This window comes from Oryctolagus cuniculus, chromosome 1 (assembly GCF_964237555.1).
Source record: "Oryctolagus cuniculus chromosome 1, mOryCun1.1, whole genome shotgun sequence".
Taxonomy (NCBI): domain Eukaryota; kingdom Metazoa; phylum Chordata; class Mammalia; order Lagomorpha; family Leporidae; genus Oryctolagus; species Oryctolagus cuniculus.
In genome coordinates, this window is record NC_091432.1 from 118509164 (window position 1) to 118529210 (window position 20047).

At 49.5% G+C, this 20047-nt stretch overlaps 1 protein-coding gene across 4 annotated transcripts in view; it reads left to right on the forward strand.

The window, feature by feature from the left end:
- Positions 1–20047, forward strand: part of PKNOX2 (PBX/knotted 1 homeobox 2) — a 274750-nt gene that overhangs the window by 114605 nt on the left and 140098 nt on the right. The window lies entirely within an intron of this gene.

A 20047-nucleotide genomic window follows, 5' to 3' on the forward strand; every position in this document is an offset into this window, starting at 1 on the left:
TCTATAGGATGGGCTCAGGGAATCAGTAGACAAGAGGAAGAGTGAGGAGAAATGAGGTCAGGGAGGCAGAGAAGGGCCATGCAGTGGGTCTCAGAAGGCCACGCACAGGCCTCTGGAGCTCACGCACTTGCAGAGGAAGGCCATTGGAGGGCTCTAAGTGGGACAGGAGGAGCGCTCTCGGTGCTTTAGAAACCCTTTCTGGTTGCCATGTCATCCGAGAGATTGTCAGGAGGCTGTTTTTCTGGTCTTGGCCATGGTAGTGGCAACACACCATAGTTGTTGATTCTGGTGGTTCTACCCATTTACTTTGGGATGAGTTGAATGTGGCTGAAGAAAAGGAAGGAATCTATACTGACTCAGGCTTTTGGCCACTGGGTCAAGAATGTGTTTTTTGCTTCATTGGAGGAAGGTTTAGCAAGAAACAGTATATGGAGTTGAGGGGGAAATCAAGCGGTCTGTTTTGACTATGCTAAGTGTAAGATGCCCTTGAGACACTGAAGTAGAGATACTGAGGAGAGATATCTGGACAGAGGTGCGTCTGGAGATGTCAATCTGAGAAAACCGAGTGTGTGCGAGGTGATTTAGAGCTGCAGGATTAGATAACAGCACATGAGCAGAGATGATCCGGGGAATGCCAACAGAGAGGACTGAGAAGGAAGATCCGTGAAGTATAAGAACACTCAAGTGAGTGAGGTGTCAGATCTGGGGTGGGGGAAGTTTTTTGAGAAGAAACAGTTGGGCAACTGAGCTGAATGCTTCTGGGAAATCATTATGGGATGGAGAGTTGACCATTTTACTTTGGCCAGACATAGTCATTTGCAATCTTGGTATCTGGTCATCAGTAGATGGGGTGGGTAGTAAAGCCTGACTGGAGTGGGCCGGGGAGAGAATGGAAGATGAGCAAGTGGAGACCATGAGTATAGACACGTCCTTTGAAAAGACTTCTGGGACAGAGAGCACAGAAAGAGGTAGCAAATATGGAGAAAGGAGTAGAGTCAAGTAGGGTTTCTTTAAAGGAGGATAATTTTTTTAAAAAAAGATTTATTTATTTATTTATTTGAAAGAGTTACAGGCAGACAGAGCTCTTCCAACCACTGGTTCACTCCCCCTGATGGCTGCAATGGCCAGGGCTGGGCCAAGCTGAAGCCAGAAGACAGGAGCTTCATATGGCTCTCCCACGTGGGTGGCAGGGGCCCAAACACTTGGGTCATCTTCCACTGCTTTTACCAGGCCATCAACAGGGAGCTGGATCGGAAGTGGAGCAGCCAGGACATGAGCCAGTACCCATTTGGGATGCCAGCATCGCAAGTGGTGGCTTTACCTGCTACATAGCAACACTAGCCCCTAAAGGAGGATGATATTGGGGTGGGTGTATGTGTGTGTGTGTGTGTGTGTGTGTGCATGCTTACCAATGGGAAGAACCCAAAGAAGGAGAAAATGACAATATGAGAACAGAAAAGTTATCAAACTTTTTTCTAAAGTTCTTGAAATGGCCTGGGAGAGTGAGTTCAGAGGCCAATGAAAGTCTTGACCTTGAATAGGAGCCAGGATTCTTTTTCCATTGTAATTGGGCATGAGATGGCCAGAGTATTTTGGTTGCAAGGCAGATAAAATAAAGGACTTGTTGATGGGAAGATGAGGTAGTCCTCATCTTATAGAAATCTATTTTCTCTATGAAATATGCTGCAAGGTCATCAGCTGGGAATAGGCTAGGGGAGGGAGTATTGGTAATGTAGGGAGAGAGAAAGAAGCATGATAGTTCCCCTAGAGGTTGGGAAATTGAATTTTCAAGGAAAGTGTAGCAAGTTTTTCTGACAGTGTGGAGGGAGATTTGTGGCCGTGGTTGTAGTGAGTCTAGTCAGCAAATTTGTGTCATTTTTCTTGAGCAATGCTCAACTTCTCTAGTGCCAGGTCTTGAATAAGTGGGTGGGATACCAGGGCTGGGGTTGTGCAAGATTAGGACGATGGAATGAGAGTAGCAAGAAGATCAAGTTACTGGCAGTGGAGTAGTTCAAGTGTTGGGATGTGGAGTGAGAGCTGGAGAGAGAGGTGAGTGAACAGATGTAGGGAGTGAAGGTTGCAGAGTTGTTGCAGTGGAAGTGTCAGAGAAAGCTAGCTCGAGGTGAGGGGGCAGTGATGGTCAGAAAGCGGGGTGTTGGAAATCTCCCTTTCATTGCTGTATTTCAGTTATTGGTGTAACCAAGTCTAGGGAATGACCAAATATATGAAGCAAAAAAGCGCATTAGAGTGGGGAACGTGAAGAAACTGTGAAGCTAGGGTATTGGATGGGTCGTGTTCATGTATATCAAAGACTCTAAGAATAAAGGCAGGAATAGCGGTAGAGTCGGCGATCCAGCTGCTAACATCATGCATGAAGGCAGGGAACAACCAGGAGGTGGTGGAATGACAGCCGTACGTGTGTTAGAGGAGTCTAAAGGCTGTTGAGAAATGCATCTGGTGAGCTTCGGTTTTTGAAAGTTTGGAAACTGCAGTGGGGAATACACAAGACATATTCCCACCTCTCAATTCTAAAGTCCATGGAATGAGGAAGACAGAACTGCCTCCCCGGGAGAGAGGGAAAATGGATTTCACTTAAACCAAGAAAGTCAAGGAGACTGGCAGACAGGACCAGCAATTCCAGAGGGCATGGTTGAAGGGTATGGGGGACTGCAGGGCATTGGGTATCTATAGTGGTGCACAGTCTGGGAGGCTCAGACTCCTGATGGTGACTCGGGAGAACAGGAAGCTGGGGCATGGTGGGGGCCGTCTGAAAGGCACAGCAGCCTGTGACAGGGCGTTGGGGTGGCTGATCCATGCTCATGGGGGAGATGTAGGCCCTTCAGTTGAGGACCTGGAAAGAGGGGCTGACTCATGGCAGCTAGTATGATGTAGAGACTACATGGGGATAGCTACCATGCCCCACTATGGCTATAGAAGATTGGAATCTTATCTTGAAAATGCCAAAGTGAGAAAGCCGTTTTATATATCCTCAGTCTACCCTTGGTTTTCAGATGAAGAAACAGGTCTAAAGCAGTCAAATAAGTTGTCCAAAGTTATAAAGTTAATAAGTGCACTCTGAATTTATTCAGAACAGAGGTTTGGGTGATTTGTATATACTGCTTGTTTGAGGTTGGGTGGAGAGAGCAGGAGCCTTGGGGAAGTCAGTTCTCCTAACCTGGCTTGAGCTGGAAGGACACTGTCTTGCAATGCCTTTTTGCTCTTTGTGGTCACCATGTTGACTATCAACAGGGACACATACGTGGCTTGCAGGAAACATTGGGAACCAAAGCTTGGGCTCCATCATTGTCATGCCATGGAGCACCTTGGTTAAGTGCCCTGGTTTGTCTGGCTTTAGGATCTCCATCTGTGACTGTGGGCATCTGTGTGGCCACCAGTAGGTGTGGTGGTCTGAGAACTGCGGTGGGTGATGCCGTCCCCATGCTCCTCAGGACAGGGCCATAGCATCCCACCGCAGGGGTTTCTGCCTGACCAAATGAAGTAATTGTTTACTGTCTACTCTGCACCAGCACTGTTTGCAGGAAGCCCAAGGTCCTAGTTGAGGACACTAGACCTACACCCAGAGACTCATGGGCTCAGCGGTAAATGAGATCTCAGAGTCTTTATTTATTTTTTAAGATCTTATTTATTTATTTGACAGAGTTATAGACAGTGAGAGGGAGAGACAGAGAGAAAGGTCTTCTGTCCATTGGTTCACTCCCCAGTTGGCCACAATGGCCAGAGCTATGCCGATCCGAAGTCAGGAGCCAGGTGCTCATTCCTAGTCTCCCATGAAGGTGCAGGGACCCAAAGACTTGGGCCATTTCTACTACTTTCCCAAGCCATAGCAGAGAGCTGGATTGGAAGAGGAGCAGCCGGGACTCGAACTGGCGTCCATATGGGATGCTGACACCTCAGGCAGAGGATTAACCTACTGCACCATGGCGCCGGCCCTCTCAGAGTCTTTAAATGCAGTTGCCTCACATATCAAGTGAGGAAAGCAAAGCTGTGGGAACCACAAAACCAGAGCTGTACCCAGGCTGTGACCTCTTGGTCCATAGCTACCTCTCTGATGAGTGCGACATTTGTATTCAAATTTCAATATCTACCCCCAGTCCCCAGCATAGGAGGGGCTGTCTGGTGGACTCTGCATGTCTCCCTCCTGCTGAATACCTTGGGAATAGAACACAGGAGAGTCCTGGCCCTCACTCCTAGGCCAGGGGCAGCACCAGTGGATTGTGGTATCTGGAGGGCCCTTAGGCTTCCCACGATGGGAGGCCATGGAACGAGGCCCTGATGAGCTGGCTCCTGCCTCTCAGCCCATCTCTCCTTTCAGCCCGTGCAAGTGTTAAATACAGCATCAAATTAAGCAAAATTAAATACATTTCCATGCAGCATTTTTCTCTTGACTGAATCAAACAATGCAGTTGCCATAGCAACAGCCTCTTCTGAAAAGGTCACCTGCAAGAAACTGTGTTTTAGGTACAACTCAAGGAGATTATGGGGGATTAACTCATTTTATACATATATATTAAATATATATTTTTTTTCTTTAAAGGGACTGTTACGGAGGAATAATATCCAACTGAGCTAGAAGATACCCACAGAAAAAATTTTAAGTCTCTGATAAAGGATTTTTTTTTCCTTTCCATTTTTTTTTTTTTTTTAACCAGCGTGCAGTGGGGTGATATCTGAAATGGCGACTTTGTGTTTTTACTTGGCTTTAATTAAACCTCAGTCGGGGCTGAGAAATGTGGTGAAGCGAGATAATTGCACTATTCCCAGTACAGTTTTTAAACTCCAGCTTTGATATGCACCTCATGACAGCCTGAACCTGCACCCAGACTCCTGGGGCTGCTGGAAGCACAGCTTGGAACCACCCCTCTTAGCCTGTGGGCATCTGGGGAGTGGCCTTGGGGAAACGCAGCGTGGGGGCAGGGGAAGCCCAGGCCATCTGGAAAGGAAGGGCCGTGACTCCCCCTGAAAAGTTCATCCCTGGCATTTGGGAGTCCGCCACTGGGTGGAAGAATGCAAACTGTCAGGGAAGGGCGCACGCTAGCCGTCTAATCAGAAGGAGTGTGAGGAGTCTTTGCTAGCTTTTCCCTGTAATTTTAAGTGGATTATCTTGAGGAAACCCGTACTGGGCCTGAGCTAAAATAGGCTGCCAGGGCCCAGGTTTCTTTGTGAAGGTCCCAGACAATATGCAGGGCAATGTGGGTTTCCCTTTAGGGCTCTCTGTGCAGGACCTAGGCGTGGGGCGTGAGGGTTTACCTAGGAAAGAGGCTCCAAGTTCCATATACCCCCACAGCCCACACAGCCCAACCGTGATGACCCAGGTGTGGAGGGCTCTGGTTGTCCTGGAGCCAATGTGATGCTTGCTTGCAGCTGGGTTGTGCAGCTAGTCCTGCTTGCTTTCCAGGAAGGCAGAGGGTGGATCCCTGTCTCAGGCCAGGAAGCAGAGGGTCTCCCAGCAGAGGGTAAAGATAGAAGGAGAAACAGAAGAGACTTGCGATACAAGTGACTGCACTGGCCGGCTAGAACTGAAGATTGATTACATTCTAGAGACAACCGAGAACTTTCTGGTCCAGGCTGACAGCTCCCCGCCCTCGTGACAGGGACCTAGGAGGTTTGGTTTCCTCTAGAGCTCAGGCCACTTGCTGGGGCCGTGCCTCCCCCTCGGGGCCTGAGGAAGCCAGTGATCAGCACCTACTAGGAAATACACCAGGATAAGAGGGATAGGAATCCTGGAATACATATGAGAGTACTTCAGAAAGTTGGGAGAAGACTTGAAATAGAAGTCTGCATTTATTTGGGTGCAAAAAAAAGATTTTTGGTGCATAGAAGTTTTTTTATAATACCTGAAAAATGCATATTATGAAAAAACCATGCTTGGGTTTCCAAACTTTTTGGCACCAAAATAACTCACTTTTTTATTTTTAAAATATTTATTTATTTATTTGACATCAGAGTTACAGACAGAGGGAGAGAGAGAGAGAGATCTTCCATCCCTTGGCTCCCTCCCCAGAGGGCCACAATAGCCAGAGCTGAGCCAGGCTGAAACCAGGAGCCAGAAGCCCCATCTGTGTCTCCCATGTGGGTGCAGTGAGTGGCCCAAACACTTGGACCATCCTCCACTGCCTTCCCAGACCATTATCAGGGAGCTGGCTTGGAAGTGGAGCAGCTGGGACTCAAACCAGAGCCCATATAGGATGGCAGCATTGCAGGCAGCAGTCTCACCTGCTGTGCCACAATGCCTGCCTCAATCACTCATTTTTTTTTAAGGTATTCAAAAGACAGAGACAGACAGACAGTGAGCTCACATCTGCTAGCTCATTCCCCAAATGCCTACAGTGATCTGAGCTGGACCAGGCTAAAGCTCAGAAATACAAGTGCAATTATGGTGTCCAGGTGGGTGATAGGGACCCAAACACTTGAGCCAGGGTGCCTCCCAGGATTTGCGTTCGTAGAAGCTGATGTTAGTAGCCTCAGCTGCGAATTGAACCAAGGTACTCTGAAGTGGGATGTGGGCAACCTAAACTCAGTGCAAAAATCCTGCCACAACTCATACTTTCAATTCCATTTTCCTTATGAACTTGTTGAAGTACCCTCATGCATGTGATACGGCCATATATGATTCTAGCAAAGTGGAGAACAGGACCAGGTAGACAAACTCTCTCAAAAATGTCCCTTCCATTCCTTCCCGGTGGCTGGCTTATCATCACATAGAACTTCTTCCCCTGGAATTCCAGACTCTCGTGCCTTCTCTTAGTTGATCCCTGGCTAGGTGAGGTGTGTGCGGATGGGTGCTTGTGCAGTGCAGTACAGAGGGAACCTGTACTGGATTGAGTGCTGGCTGGCCACTCGCTAGCTGAATGCCTCTCTTCCCTTAGCTCTCAAATGGGGATAGGAATAGCTACTGTCTTAAATCATAGGTCCTTACAGGGTTGTTCTGAAGATTAAATGGAATGACCTGAGGGAAGGTAGCAGGATAACGTAGGAGCTCAATGGATGTGTGTTGACTATTTCAGGAACATGACTTGTGCACAAAACAAACCATGTGTTTCTTTTCCTATGAAATCCAGCCTGCCAGTCTGGGGACCACTGTGGAGATTAAAGAAGGAACAGCAATTTCTAGCTCTAATCCCCTAATACAATCACTGAAGGTTTTCTTGAACTCTTAAGAAAAGCAAATCTACAGTTATCCAGGGAGGAATTTTGTTTTTACAGCAACTCAGCCCTTCATGTGCACCCTGAAAATGGAAAAACCTAGAAAAAAACAACTGCCCTGAGCAGAGGGGGCAGAGCCTTTGTGTGACCCCACCCCAGCTCATTTCCCCACTTAGGAGAAGAAGGTGGAACTGCTATGGCCTTGACAGTGCTCTTGTCATGGTTGCCGAGGGGGGGCTCTGCCGTGTTCTCCTTCTTGTTTGGGCCCACGGTTCAGCTTGTCAGATTAGGAGGTTCCGCTGGTCTCTTTGGAAGGCCTTTGGTGGGGAGAAGCTCTCTGCCAGTGCCAGGCCAGGCAGGGTTACTGCAAGGGCTTGGCAGCCAGAGAAATCGGGTCTGAAACCTTCCTCTGCCCGTTTTCAGCTGCATGATCTTGGGCAGGTAGGTGACTTCCTCCTCAGAACTTCGGTTCTTGATCTGCAAAATTGGAATATGCTGTTCATCTCACAGCGTCTTTGCCAGGTTTCAATGAGATAATAGTCACACAGTGCTCACCCCTAGGGCCAGTACACAGTGGTCTCTCAGTCTGTGGCATCATAGTCCTATCTGTCCCAGTGTGTGGCCACCCTCAGAATCACCAGCAGAGCTGACTGAAACACAGACTGCTGAGCCCCGTCCCTTCAGTTTCTCACTCAGCACATCTGATGGGGCTGAACACTTGCTGTTCTAACAAGTTCCTCCATGGTACTGTCAGCCTAGACACTACACTTTGAAAAGCACTGTCTCTACAATCGGGTGTGGGGAGCCTTCAACCATGAGCCACTGGACTTGGGCCTTATCAGTATCCAGCTTTGTTAACAAAGGTTTCTGAGTGGGTTCAGAGAACAGAATTTAAACCAGTGGCATTTGGGAGAATTTGTTGCAGTTCTGTATCTGTGCTGGATTTCGGAGTCACCAGCCACGTGTGGCAGTTGTACACAGGACGTACGGCTACCACAATTGAGGGATTAAATTTTACATTTTAAATTTACATTGGCACATGTGGCTAATGGCTGCCACATTCGACATGCAGACCGAACTCTCATAGACATAACTTAGTGAAGGCGTGTCTACTAACAAGGGAAATGAATGTTTTAGTGGATGACACCTCAAAAACCAAGACTGAAGTTAAGACACAATATTGTAGCCACCTGCTCCTTCAGTGTGTTTCCCCTGGCTGCGGACCTTCTCTGGAGGCTGTTGGAGCCAAGTAATGGAGATTCCCTCTTCCCTGATATACCTGAATATCAGTTATACTGCTCTCTGGAGAGGCCAGGACAGTTGGAACACATGAAGCACAGGGATTGAGTATCCAGTGGCATAAATAATGATGGACCTCTTAGGGACAATGACATCTCCACATAGTGATGTGCCAAGGTCATGGCCTATATGTTTCAGGCACAGAATAAAATACAGACATTTTCTGGAAGGAAGTGTGGTCTCTTCAGGCTTAGAAGGTGTAGTAACAGAAGAGTTACTTACAAGGAAAACTTCATGTGACCCAAGGCAAGACAGGACAGTAACCATTTGAAAGATAGCAACTAATTCCTCCTGGTGATGGAGAGTGGACGAGAATGATGTTTGTGGCCAGGATGGAGAGGTTCTTTGTTCTTTTTTTTTTTTTTTTTTTTTTTTTGACAGGCAGAGTAGACAGTGAAAGAGAGAGACAGAGAGAAAGGTCTTCCTTTTCCGTTGGTTGACCCCGCAATGGCCGCTGTGGCCAGCGTGCTGCGGCCAGTGCGCTGTGGCCAGCGCACCACACTGATTCAAAGCCAGGAGCCAGGTGCTTCTCCTGGTCTCCCATGCGGGTGCAGGGCCCAAGCACTTGGGCCATCCTCCACTGCACTCCAGGGCCACAGCAGAGAGCTGGACTGTAAGAGAGGCAACCGGGACAGAATCCAGCGTCCTGACCAGGACCCGGTGTGCCGGCGCCGCAGGCAGAGGATTAGCCTATTAAGCCGAGAGGTTCTTGCTTGTATGGGGCATTTCTGAGTGGGGGACCAGTCAAGTGTTAGTAGTGAAGAGAGGCCCTGATTATTTTGGCCCTAAAATTGCTCATGTTATGCTGTGTCCACTTTGCTTGGGAGGGTGATACAGCGTGAGAGTTAAGATCACTGGTCTTGGGGCCAGCGCCATGGTGCACTAGATTAATCCTCTGCCTGCGGCAACAGCATCCCATATGGACGCCGGTTCTAGTACCGGTAGCTCCTCTTCCGGTCCAGCTCTATGCTGTGGCCTGGGAGGCTGTGGAGGATGGCCGGAGTGCTTGGGCCCCTGCACCCGTATGGGAGACCTGGAGGAGGCACCTGGCTTCTGGCTTCAGATTGGCATAGCTTCCGCTGTTGTGACCATTTAGGGAGTGAACCAATGGAAGACCTTTCTCTCTGTCTCACCCTCTCACTGTCTGTAACTCCACCTGTAAAATAAATAAATAAAATCTTTTTTTTAATAAAAAGATCACTGGTCTTAAGAGTCACAAAGATGTGACTCAGAATTAGCACTGCCACCTACAAGCTGTAGGACCTCAGGCAAGTTGTGCAAACTGTCTAGCTTTGGGCTTTCCATCTATAAGTGGAAAGAATAATGAAACACACCAATATGACTGATTTTGGAATTAAATGAGATAGAGCTCGTTGCCTGGTTCATAAGTAAGGCTTTGTAGGTGGCACCTACTGTTTGTGATATTATCAATGACCTCTCTCCTGGTTCTATGGGCAATATGAGGGTTCTGGGTTCTGCGAGTCAGTGCCTGTGTGTGTCCTATTCTGAACCTTTTGCCTAGGAGGCGGTGACTTCTCTCTCTGTAGTCCCCTAGGGCTGTGCCTTTACAACAATAGCCGTGATGGATTCTGGTGCGTGTTAGCACCAAGACACAAGAAATAGCATCACCAGAGAACCAACTTAAGCCTGGCCTGATTTAGTACAGAGAAAATGACAGCTGCTGTGCTCGGCTGGCTTCCACCCAGCAGAAGGCTATTTTTTGCAAATAAAATGGTAAGTTGCTAATCAGAAAGATAAATTAAGAAGCATTAAGATAATGATGGTCTAATCACCGTCCACACAGAGAATTGCTAGAGTGAATATCCAGGCTACCGAGTGCTTCAGCGCATTTGGTGATTATTTGTATTATGAACGGAATGATGGATTCCAGGCCTGGAATCAATCTAGCTCAGGAAACCCACAAGACCAGCCTCCTCGGGTAGAGGACACCAAGGCTTTCGGAAGGTCATCTGATGCCGTGCCGCCTCCACCCCCAGCCCTGGACAGCCTCCCCCTAAACCATTTTTCACTTCTGGCTGCTTAACTACTGAGGTTCTCTAGCTTCTACAAGGACATCTTTTGGTCCTGCTTTTTAAGGTCCTAATACACTTCTGCTTGGGCACTGATTGGGTGGAGGGATGAGTTCTAGTTTGAGAGCAACAGAAGGAGCCCACCTGGCAGTGAGTCGGCCACTTGCAGGGAATGACATCCAGGCCTCCCAGTGCCTTTCTGTGGGCTGTTGACTGAAGTGCTGTCCCACAGCATCGTAGTCTGTGGCTTTCGAGACTCTGGACATGGTTGCTCCCCCGCTCCTTAGTCAAAGACTCAAGGCCTAGGAAGGTCAGTTTCTCCAGCATCTCAGAGATGGAGCCAAATGGAGGATGCAGGCGGGTTCAGTCCTCTCTGTGCATGATGCCTATCTGCCCCCCAACTCCCTCAGGCTGACTCAGCAACCCTGGGACCCCTGGGATGACTCACCCCAGGCTGGTGCACCCTCTGTCTTGAAAAAGGTGCCAAGGTTAGACTGAAAAGGAATGTTGAGGAAATGTATTCCAATTCCAGTTCTTTCCTGATGTCTCACTGGGGATAAGGGCATCGGAGGGTGTTAGGAATATATGTGGATAAATGGAAAAAGACTCGGTGCATAGTCTTGACAGGCTAAGGAGTTTAGGTTTGCTCTGCTCTACTTCTCTCAAGCTTCAGTAGAGCCTCACCATTACCCTCATCTGTAAAATGGGGCCAATAAATGACTTAGTTTACAGGTTAACAGCAAGGCTTAAATGAAGGGCTGCATGTAGAATGCTCAGCCCGACATCATTCCCATTACTGTGAGTCAAGGAGCCACAACAGCGGCAGAGGCGGCTGTGGTTAGGAGTTAGGCAATGGTGATGGAGCCAGCTGGTGCCAGATTGCAAGAGCTGATTGTTCAGTTCGCAGAAGTTTTGCAAGTCGATGGTTTAACACAGCCACTATGAGAATTAAATTACACAAATTTACCATTAAATAAGTTATATGAAAAACAAAGATAATACATATTCAAAACTCATGGCCTCTTGAGCATTCTACTATTATCTGTGCCCTTGAGGTTGCTTCTGTCTGTTGTATCTGGAAGATGGAAATGCTATTGGCCAGCATGTCACTCTGCAGCTCTTCCCAGCTTCAGCTTCAGTGACATTGCATTGCAAGCTGGAATTGGCCGCGTTGGGAGTATCGTCCCAGAGAGTAGTTGCTGATTGTTTACCTGCTCAGCATGGTCTTCAAACACGGGGCCTGGTGAGGATTCACAAGCACAGCCCAGTGCTAGGCATGTGGTGCACACTCAGGTATGACAGTTATATCTGAGAGGCTTGGGGGGGAAGGAAGCAGTGGCCAAGAGCAGACCTGAGGCCAGGTCTGATGCTTAATAGGCAGGTTAAAAACTACAGAGTTGCTGACTTCAGGAAATGTGAGTGCTTCACAAATTTGAATTTCTAAAAACTTACATGTCAACTGAATTTTAAAAAATCAAATCATATCCTAAAGGTATTAGAAAGCTGTCATTGAAAAGTACCCTGGTAAATAATATTATAGAGGAAAGAATCCTTTTGGAACACAAACAACTCTTTCCCTGAGTGAAATTTTGTGTAACAAAGGACATGTTACTCATTTTCTTCAAAGCGAGTTTCACCAGTATTATTTATGCCTGATGTGCTTGTGGGCACCACCGCCCTAAGCCTATGGCATCCTCTTATTGACTGCTGAGGTTGTAGGGAGAAGAGGTGCTGAGGCCCCTCCTTCCCTCTACTGGGTCTGTGTCACCTACCTGAGCCCTGCTGGGCCTCCCAGCTGTGTGGGGCTTGGCTAGGCAGAGCAGTGGCCAGGACGTGCTTTGTAGTCTCTCCTCCTTCTTCCCCTCCCCGCAGTTCCTTGTGACTCTGGCCTTGAGTTTCAGCTGGATGGGACATCTGCAGTGTGGTTTTGGCCCCCTCCTGTTCCAGGGGCTGGTGTGGCCATTTGGCCAGAGTCCCCAGGGATGACTTGGCCAGAATGCGCAGAGAAGGACAGCACATGTTGTAAGTGTGCAGGCAGAGAACAGCCCATAGGTTCTTCTTGTGCCTTCCACGGAGGGCAGGACTTGCTGCTGCTCTCCTCCTGGAACTCGTGTGCTGCGTGGGTCTTCCAGCTCACTGAGCAAGCCCTTCTGAGTGTTGCCCATGAGCTGGCCAGCCGAGAAGCCCTGTTTGTGGCTGGTTTGTCTGTCCCTCAGGCACTCGGTATTCATAATCCCACCACAGGGATCAGTATCATCTCCATTCTGTAGGTGAGATAACTGAGGCACAAAGACACATTCATTCGCTAGTTGGGACTTCGACTCGCTCAGAGCCTAGGACTAGCCACAACTCTGTGCCAATTGAGGGAGCAGCCAGTGGAAGGAGGAGCAGCAGGAGTGAGGCTTGGGGAGGACTCGGGTATAGTCCTCTCCGTGCATGAGACCTGTCTGCCCCCAGCTCCCCCAGGCTGACTCAACAACCCTGGGACCCCTGGGGTGACTCACACGGTGAAAACTAACTTTCTCTCTTTTTTTTTTTTTTTTTTGGCCAGGCAGTTAGACAGTGAGAGAGAGAGAGAGAGAGAGAGAGTTATAGACAGTGAGAGAGACAGACAGAAAGGTCTTCCTTCCATTGGTTCACTCCCCTAATGGCCGCTACGGCTGGCGCTATGCCGATCTGAAGCCAGGAGCCGGGTACTTCCTCCCAGTCTCCCATGCGGGTGCAGGGCCCAAGCACTTGGGCCATCCTCCACTGCACTCCCGGGCCACAGCAGAGAGCTGGACTGGAAGAGGAGCAACCGGGACTAATACCCGGTGCCCCAACCGGGACTAGAACCCGGAATGCCAGCACCGCAGGAGGAGGATTAGCCAAGTGAGCCACAGCACCAGCTGAAAGCTAACCTCCTCTTAACCCCTCCCCCCCGCCCCAGCACAGAACTGCCGCAGGGACAGATGGGTTAGTAGCCAAGAACTTTGAGTCTTCACGGAGACAGAGCCTATCTGCTCCACCCCCATCGTGGGCAGGGAGAAGGGGAGCCTGGGGCCTCACTCCCTCTTCAGTTGGGACCTTCACTCTCTCCTGGCTAGTTCCAAGCCCGGGCGTCTGCAGCAGACCCTGAAGCAACATGTGGCTTTGGTCTGGTTCCTGGCTGAGTGGGTGGGGGAGGAAAGGGGCTGGAAATTCCTGAAGACTCCGTCTTGGGGGAACAAATGAATCTTCTTCCTCCCCGTCTCTCGGCAGCTGCTGAGCGGTGGAATTTATTGGAGCCCTTCACGCTTTGTGACAGTCTGCTAATGAAAGGGAGGCCAGGGCCTCTGTGTCTGCCTTCTTTGGTTTCTAATTTGTCCGGGAATTCTATCCCCAAGAGGGGACAAGGGACTTGGAAGCCAGGAGGGCCCCACAGAGCCCTGCAGCCTGTCAGCAGGGCTTGGCTTGAAAGGCCCCCGCCCAGGGCCACCCAGGGGGCTGCTCCCAGCTCCAAGTACCTGCCGAGGATGTGAAACATGCCCTGGGATTAATGGGAACCAGATGGGCAGGACGGCCCTCCACCTGGCCTGCACCAGGGAATGCTCGGATTTCTGGCACGGTGGGGAAGCATTTCTCAGGAGCTCTTTGATACTGGTTTCTGCTCCAGGCCACATGCCCAGGAATAGCAGCTAAGAGTCCTGGCCCTTTCCATCCACACGAAGACACGAAGACGCAAGGCAGGATCTTCATAGTCATCTGTACCATGGTTCTCAACCCACAGAGTTACCAGGGAGCCCTACCTGTCATGGACCACTCCATAAACCCAGCCTTCCCCCTTCCTGAGGGCAGTCAGGCATTGTTTTATCTTAAAAGCTTCCCAGATGTTCTCCTGGGCTGCCCAGGCTGAGAACTGCCAAACTCTTCTTTTATAAACTCTTGCGGATGGAGAATGTGGCCAGCCCAGTGTCGCATAGTCAGGACCAGGAACTGGCTCCAACTCCCAGCCCAGATCTTGTTCTCCCACAAGCACTGTGATGACGTTCCCTTCCACATCCCAACGACCCTGCCGAGTGCCTGTAAAACTCAGCTATTGTCTTTTTCTTCTGCCTTGCCTCTTTTAGTTGCCAAAGTATGCCACTCCCTCCTCCCAGCCATGCATACCTGCATCTAGGAAGCACTGCCTGACCCCTCCCGCTCCCCCAGCTGCTCAGCCTGTCCATGATACAGAATCCACAGCCTTGCTACTTTAAACTATGGTGTAAGGACCAGTGCATCAGCTGGGAGGTGGTGAGAAATGCCTCAGCAGGTCTCCACTAGACGTAGCCCCACTGTGTCTGCATCTGCACTTGAGCTAGCTCCCTGGTGACTTAGAAGCATCGCTGTGTGGTTAACAAACACTGTCTATCCGAGTCATTTGTGTAGGTTTTGTCCCAACAATAAAATTGCCTTTTTGAAAAAGGAGACCATGTCTTGCACAGAGCCTGTGAGGAACAGCACAGCCCCAGGCACATAAGCAGGTGCCTTTTACCTTTTTGTTGACTTAAACCGTCTCTCCCACCTGTCAGGGGTGCCAAGGTCTCCAGAGGGGCAGACGGGTCAGGAACTCTCTTCAAGCTGAACCCATGGCTGAGCAGAGCCCTGTTGACCAGGGCCATCTCTCAGCGCCCAGCTAGGAGCCCCCACAGTGGAATAAGCCTAGAAGGAAACAAGCTCTCCTCATGTCCAGCTCGGCCTTTCACTGTGAGGGGCTGTTGCCCTCCCCAATCCCCTGCCACCGATTACCCAGAATGTAGGTGGATATTGCAGCTTTGTCAGCTTCCTTCTCTCCCAAACGGAAATGGTGGTGTCTACTCCACAAATGTGCTCGGATAACTTTGAACTTGGGCACCCGGAAGACAGTAAGTGCTGAATGAGCAGCATGTGCAGGACCAGGGAGGCAAAAACACTCCAGTACCTCTAGGGTTATGTGCACAAAAGGTTGTCTAATTCTCTCTTCACCCATTTTCTGGATGAGCAAACTGAGACTTCATCTCAGCCCTGAGCTTCCAGGTTCTGGATAAGACTTGAGCAGGAATGGTTGTCCCTCGGGCTGCAGCCGGAGGCTCTGTGGAAGAAGGGCTTGTTCCTAAAGCTAGAGACCAGAACAGCTGTCACCCAGGTCAGAGCAGGGGATGAACCTGGCCCGGTCCTGGGAGAAGAGGAGATGAAAGTGGTTCAGAAAGCTAGCGCCTTAAATCACTTTTCGAAAACAATTGCTGCTCACCACCAGCATCTCACCCGGTGCTCATTAAATGTGTAAGCACCTTCAGCAGAGGCCTGTGCCGTCTGGATGCTTTATCCTTTGCCCAATAACCGTTAATCAGCCCGCAGCAGCAGCGGCAGCAGCAGCAACAGCAGCAGCAAAAGCCCTGTGAGGGCTGGGTCTTGCCTGGCAACCACAATCTGTTCCTATTTCATCTAAAAAAATAAAATGGATAGGATGTTGTGTTTCTCTCCCACCCCTGGCATGAAAGAGTGGAGGATCAGAGCTCGCGCGCAACCCCCACCCCCACCCCTTGATGAAAAATTAACCAGCTGTGCGGAGTGAATGAATCCCTAAAGGGGAATGAGGTCTCTGATGTGAGCCCGGCTGGGTTCTGGGAGCTCCAAATTTCCTCCTAGTTGTTAATTCTCCCGGCCCAGGATCTGTGGCACACCACGGACAGGTGTGTGCAGCATGCTAATTGGCCACTCCTCCCACAGACAGCTGTGCCCAGAAACTGGTGGGGCCAGGAAGCCCTGGTCAGGTTTTTGATGGGATGCAACAGACTGGTGTGCTCTGGGAGAATGGAGTCGTTCCAAGCACACTTCCTGTTTACTTCTGTTTTTAAACACCTTTCTGGGGGCTTCCTGAAGACAGAGGCTGGTCTTATTTGCACCTGAATCCTAATACCTGAGGGACACAGAGTAGTGACTGAAATAAATGAATGAATAAAGGAGGACTTGCTATGAGTTAAGAGGCCACTGCACAGGCTCATCTTACTCCTTAGGACACCATCCATCCGTCCCCTCATTCAGTCACCCAGTCAGTCAATAAGCATTCAGTAAGCAGCATGCTAGTGAAGAGTTCATTCATTACTCCCATCCATGCATTCATTCAACAAACTCTAGGTGCTGGGCCTTGTCTAGAGCCAGGGATGAAGGGATAAAGCGCTCCTTCCCTGCCCTCAAGAAGCTACATTGTGGCAGGGAATGGATCTGTAACTTGAAACAAGAAGCATGGCTAACAGCTAACAGCCTGGGGAGTGGACCCTCTGAGGTCACGTGGGAGCCACAGGAGGGCACCCAATTCCTTGAGGTGGGGGAGTATAAGATTTTTTGGGGGATGTGAGATGTAACATCTGAGCTGAGCCTAGAAGGTTGGCTATGAATTGACCCGGGAGGCGGTGGGGGCGGGGGTGTTTCTAGCAGAGGGAGCTAAGACAGGTGCAGGGTTATGTCCTAAAACCAATTTCTGGACAGCTGCAGAGGTGGAGCACAAAGGGTGTCTCTATCCACTCTGTGCCCTGAGCGGCTCCGTTCTGCCCAGATGGCAGGACAGGACACAAGGGCCAGCTCAGGAGACTTAGATGAGGGGCTGTCAGCTCCCTGGACCTCACTATCCCCACATGTTACATCACAGGCAGCAAGGTGGGCCCTAAGCTTCGCTGCCCTCCACGTTGTGGGTTTACAATGGATCCTCTCCTAGGAGCTCACTGGGCTCCCTGAGAGGTGGCTTAGAGGCCTGGGCCAACAAGACTTTGTTCCGATGCCCTCAACTCTAGACTGTCTCACACCTTTCGGCCATGCAGGCTGTACCTAACCAAGGCACACAGAACTGCGTGTCGTAGAGCAGGGACACACAGTCCTCTTGACTCTTACATTATCTGCTGCATTTTGCCATAGATAGAGGGACTTTCAAAAATTTCATGATACGTGCATATTATGAAAAAAAATCAGATATGGATTTCAAATCTATTTTGCTCCAAAATAAGCTTAACTTTTAACTCCATTTTCCACAAATTTTTTTTAAAAAGTTTATTTATTTTTATTTATCTGAAAGGTAGAGTGACAGACAGAGGGAGAGAAAGAGAATCTTTCCTCTGCTGGTTCACTCCCCAAACAGCAAGAAGCCTGGAACTCCATCCAGGTCTCCCACCTGGATGGCAGGGACTCACGTACTTGGGCCATCACCTGCTGCTTCCCAGGGTGCACATTAGCAAGAAGCTGGATTGGAAGCGGCAGTGGGACTTGAACCCCAGACACTGTGATTGGGATGTGGCCTACCCACTGCCCCTGCACAAGCTTTTGGAAGCACCTTAACTGTATTACCACAATCAGAAAACCAGCGGTCCTGGGCTAGCTTTGGCAGAAGACTCACTGACCAGTGCCTTATCGGGTGCCACTCTCCAGCTCGCCTCCCCGGCAGGCTTTGCTGCCCCCACAGGACTTTGCTCAGCGTTGAGTTCTGCCAGGCTGGTGTGTTTCATTTTTGTTTTTATTTCCTGCATCTGCATCTGCTACCACCAGAATCTATTATTGCTCTCTGGGGCTCGTGCCCCTGACAGCGATTATTTGTACATGTAAATCAGAGAGCCAGGGACAAAGCTTTAATGACAGTCTCTTTGGAGTGGCAACGGTTGCAGCAGGAGGCAGGAGGCGACTGAGTGCCAGCCCCCACTGGGCTCCCTTTGGTGTTGTGTTCAGGGGTGTGTGGGGGTGACGGACTCCTCCTATTTGGTTCACATTCAAGGAACTCTTTCTGGGAGTGACACTGATTCTGGATCCTAGGAGCCCTGTCATTGTGTGCCTTTAAAGGCAGAATTCGTTTGTGAGTCATCATCAGCTCCTACTGCAGGGCTGGCCATGGTGGGCACTTCGTGTTGCACTGCCATGACTCGGCAGGTCAGGACAGGCGTGGGACAGCAGCACTCAGGGTTGGAGTCAGCCATGACAGCCCCTTCCTTTCTGTCTGCCCTTTGCAGTCTCTCAGGACTGTGCTATCCTAGAGAATGGGTCTGGTGTTCCCCTTGGCCTGTGTCCATATTGCCCTGTTCTTGGGAAGTGCTTGTCCCCAAAGGGAAATACCTCAGTTCAAATCTGGGGACGTTCATCAATGCTTGAGGTTTTAAAACTTGTTTTAAAGTTATTTTTATTTCTTTTTATTTGTCAGGGAGAGAGAGGGGGAGAGAGAGAGAGAGAGAGAGAGAGAGAGAGATCAGGGGACCTAGAAACCACAGCATGGGAGGCTGTGGGGTTTTTTTAACTTGGTTTTGGGGGACAAGGGGATATAGTCAAACCAGAGAACCTAGGCTTATTGTCAGGCCAGCACCAAAAGAAAGAAGCAATAGAGAACATTGTGGAGATGCTGCCATTCTCATTAAACACACATAAGTTTGTATATGCAGAGAATACACTTAGTAAGGAGACATAAGATTGGGGGCTGGCATTGTGGCTTAGTGGGATAAGCTGCCGCCTGCAGCACTGGCTTCCCATATGGGCAGCGATTTGAGTCCCAACTGCTCTTCTTCCAATCCAGCTCTCTGCTAATGTGCCTGGGAAAGCAGGAGAGGATGTCTCAAGTGCTTGGGCCCTTGCACTCTCATGGGAGTCCTGGAAGAAGTTCCTGGCTCTTGGCTTCAGCCTGGCCCAACCCTGGCTATTGTGGCCTTTTGGGGAGTGAACCAGCAGATGGAAGACCTCTCTCTCTCCATCTCACCCTCTGTCTCTGTAACTCTGCCTTTCAAATGAATAAAATAAATCTTTAAAAGCAAATAGGTAAATCCTGATCTCGGTCCACATCTTGTGAAGTAATACCAAACCTCTCCAGTCTTTAAAAAGAAAGAGAGAGAGAGAGAGAGAGAGAGAGAGAGAATTTATGGGAGTAATTGCCTCTGGGAGAGTGGCAGAAGAATGGGAATATTCACAGTCAAGAGTAGGAGAAATATTTACATATATGGATGTATAATTTTTTACTCCTTAAGTTCTTTGCCATATGCTTTTAATTGTCTGATCACAAAAATAAATTTCATTTTATTATTTTAGGCTAAGCCCGTGTGCTGTAGGTGGCAGGTGGACAGCCAGTGGGGCAAGGGAGTGACATTTAGCCCGCCCTCCCTCGATTTCTCCACTCCTAGAAGGCAGCTGGAGAAGTGGGAGATGCTGTGCGTCCCTGGGGAGTTCACCCGCATGTTCGGAGTTGTTCGACTCTTTCTTGGGAAGATACCTTTGTCCGCCAGCCTGTTTCCTTGTTTCCCTGGACAGGGCCTGCATCTGGCAGCCTCAGCCTCTGGGCACCTATGCTGCTATTGCTTGGACCACTCTAGAAAACACTCCTGCCTGTCTTCTGTGAATCTTGTCTCTTTAAATTCTGGGAAGAATTGGTCCTCACTGATGACCAGCTGTGAAATCCCTTTTTGTCGAGTAGTTGTCAATACACACATACACACCCCTGGGGAAAATACAACCTCGCCCAGCTCCCCCTTTTTTCTTACTCTGATGTCTTCCAAAAGGCTGTGGGTAGTATCTTTAATCCCATTTCCCCCTGACATTGATTGAAGGAGGAAAAA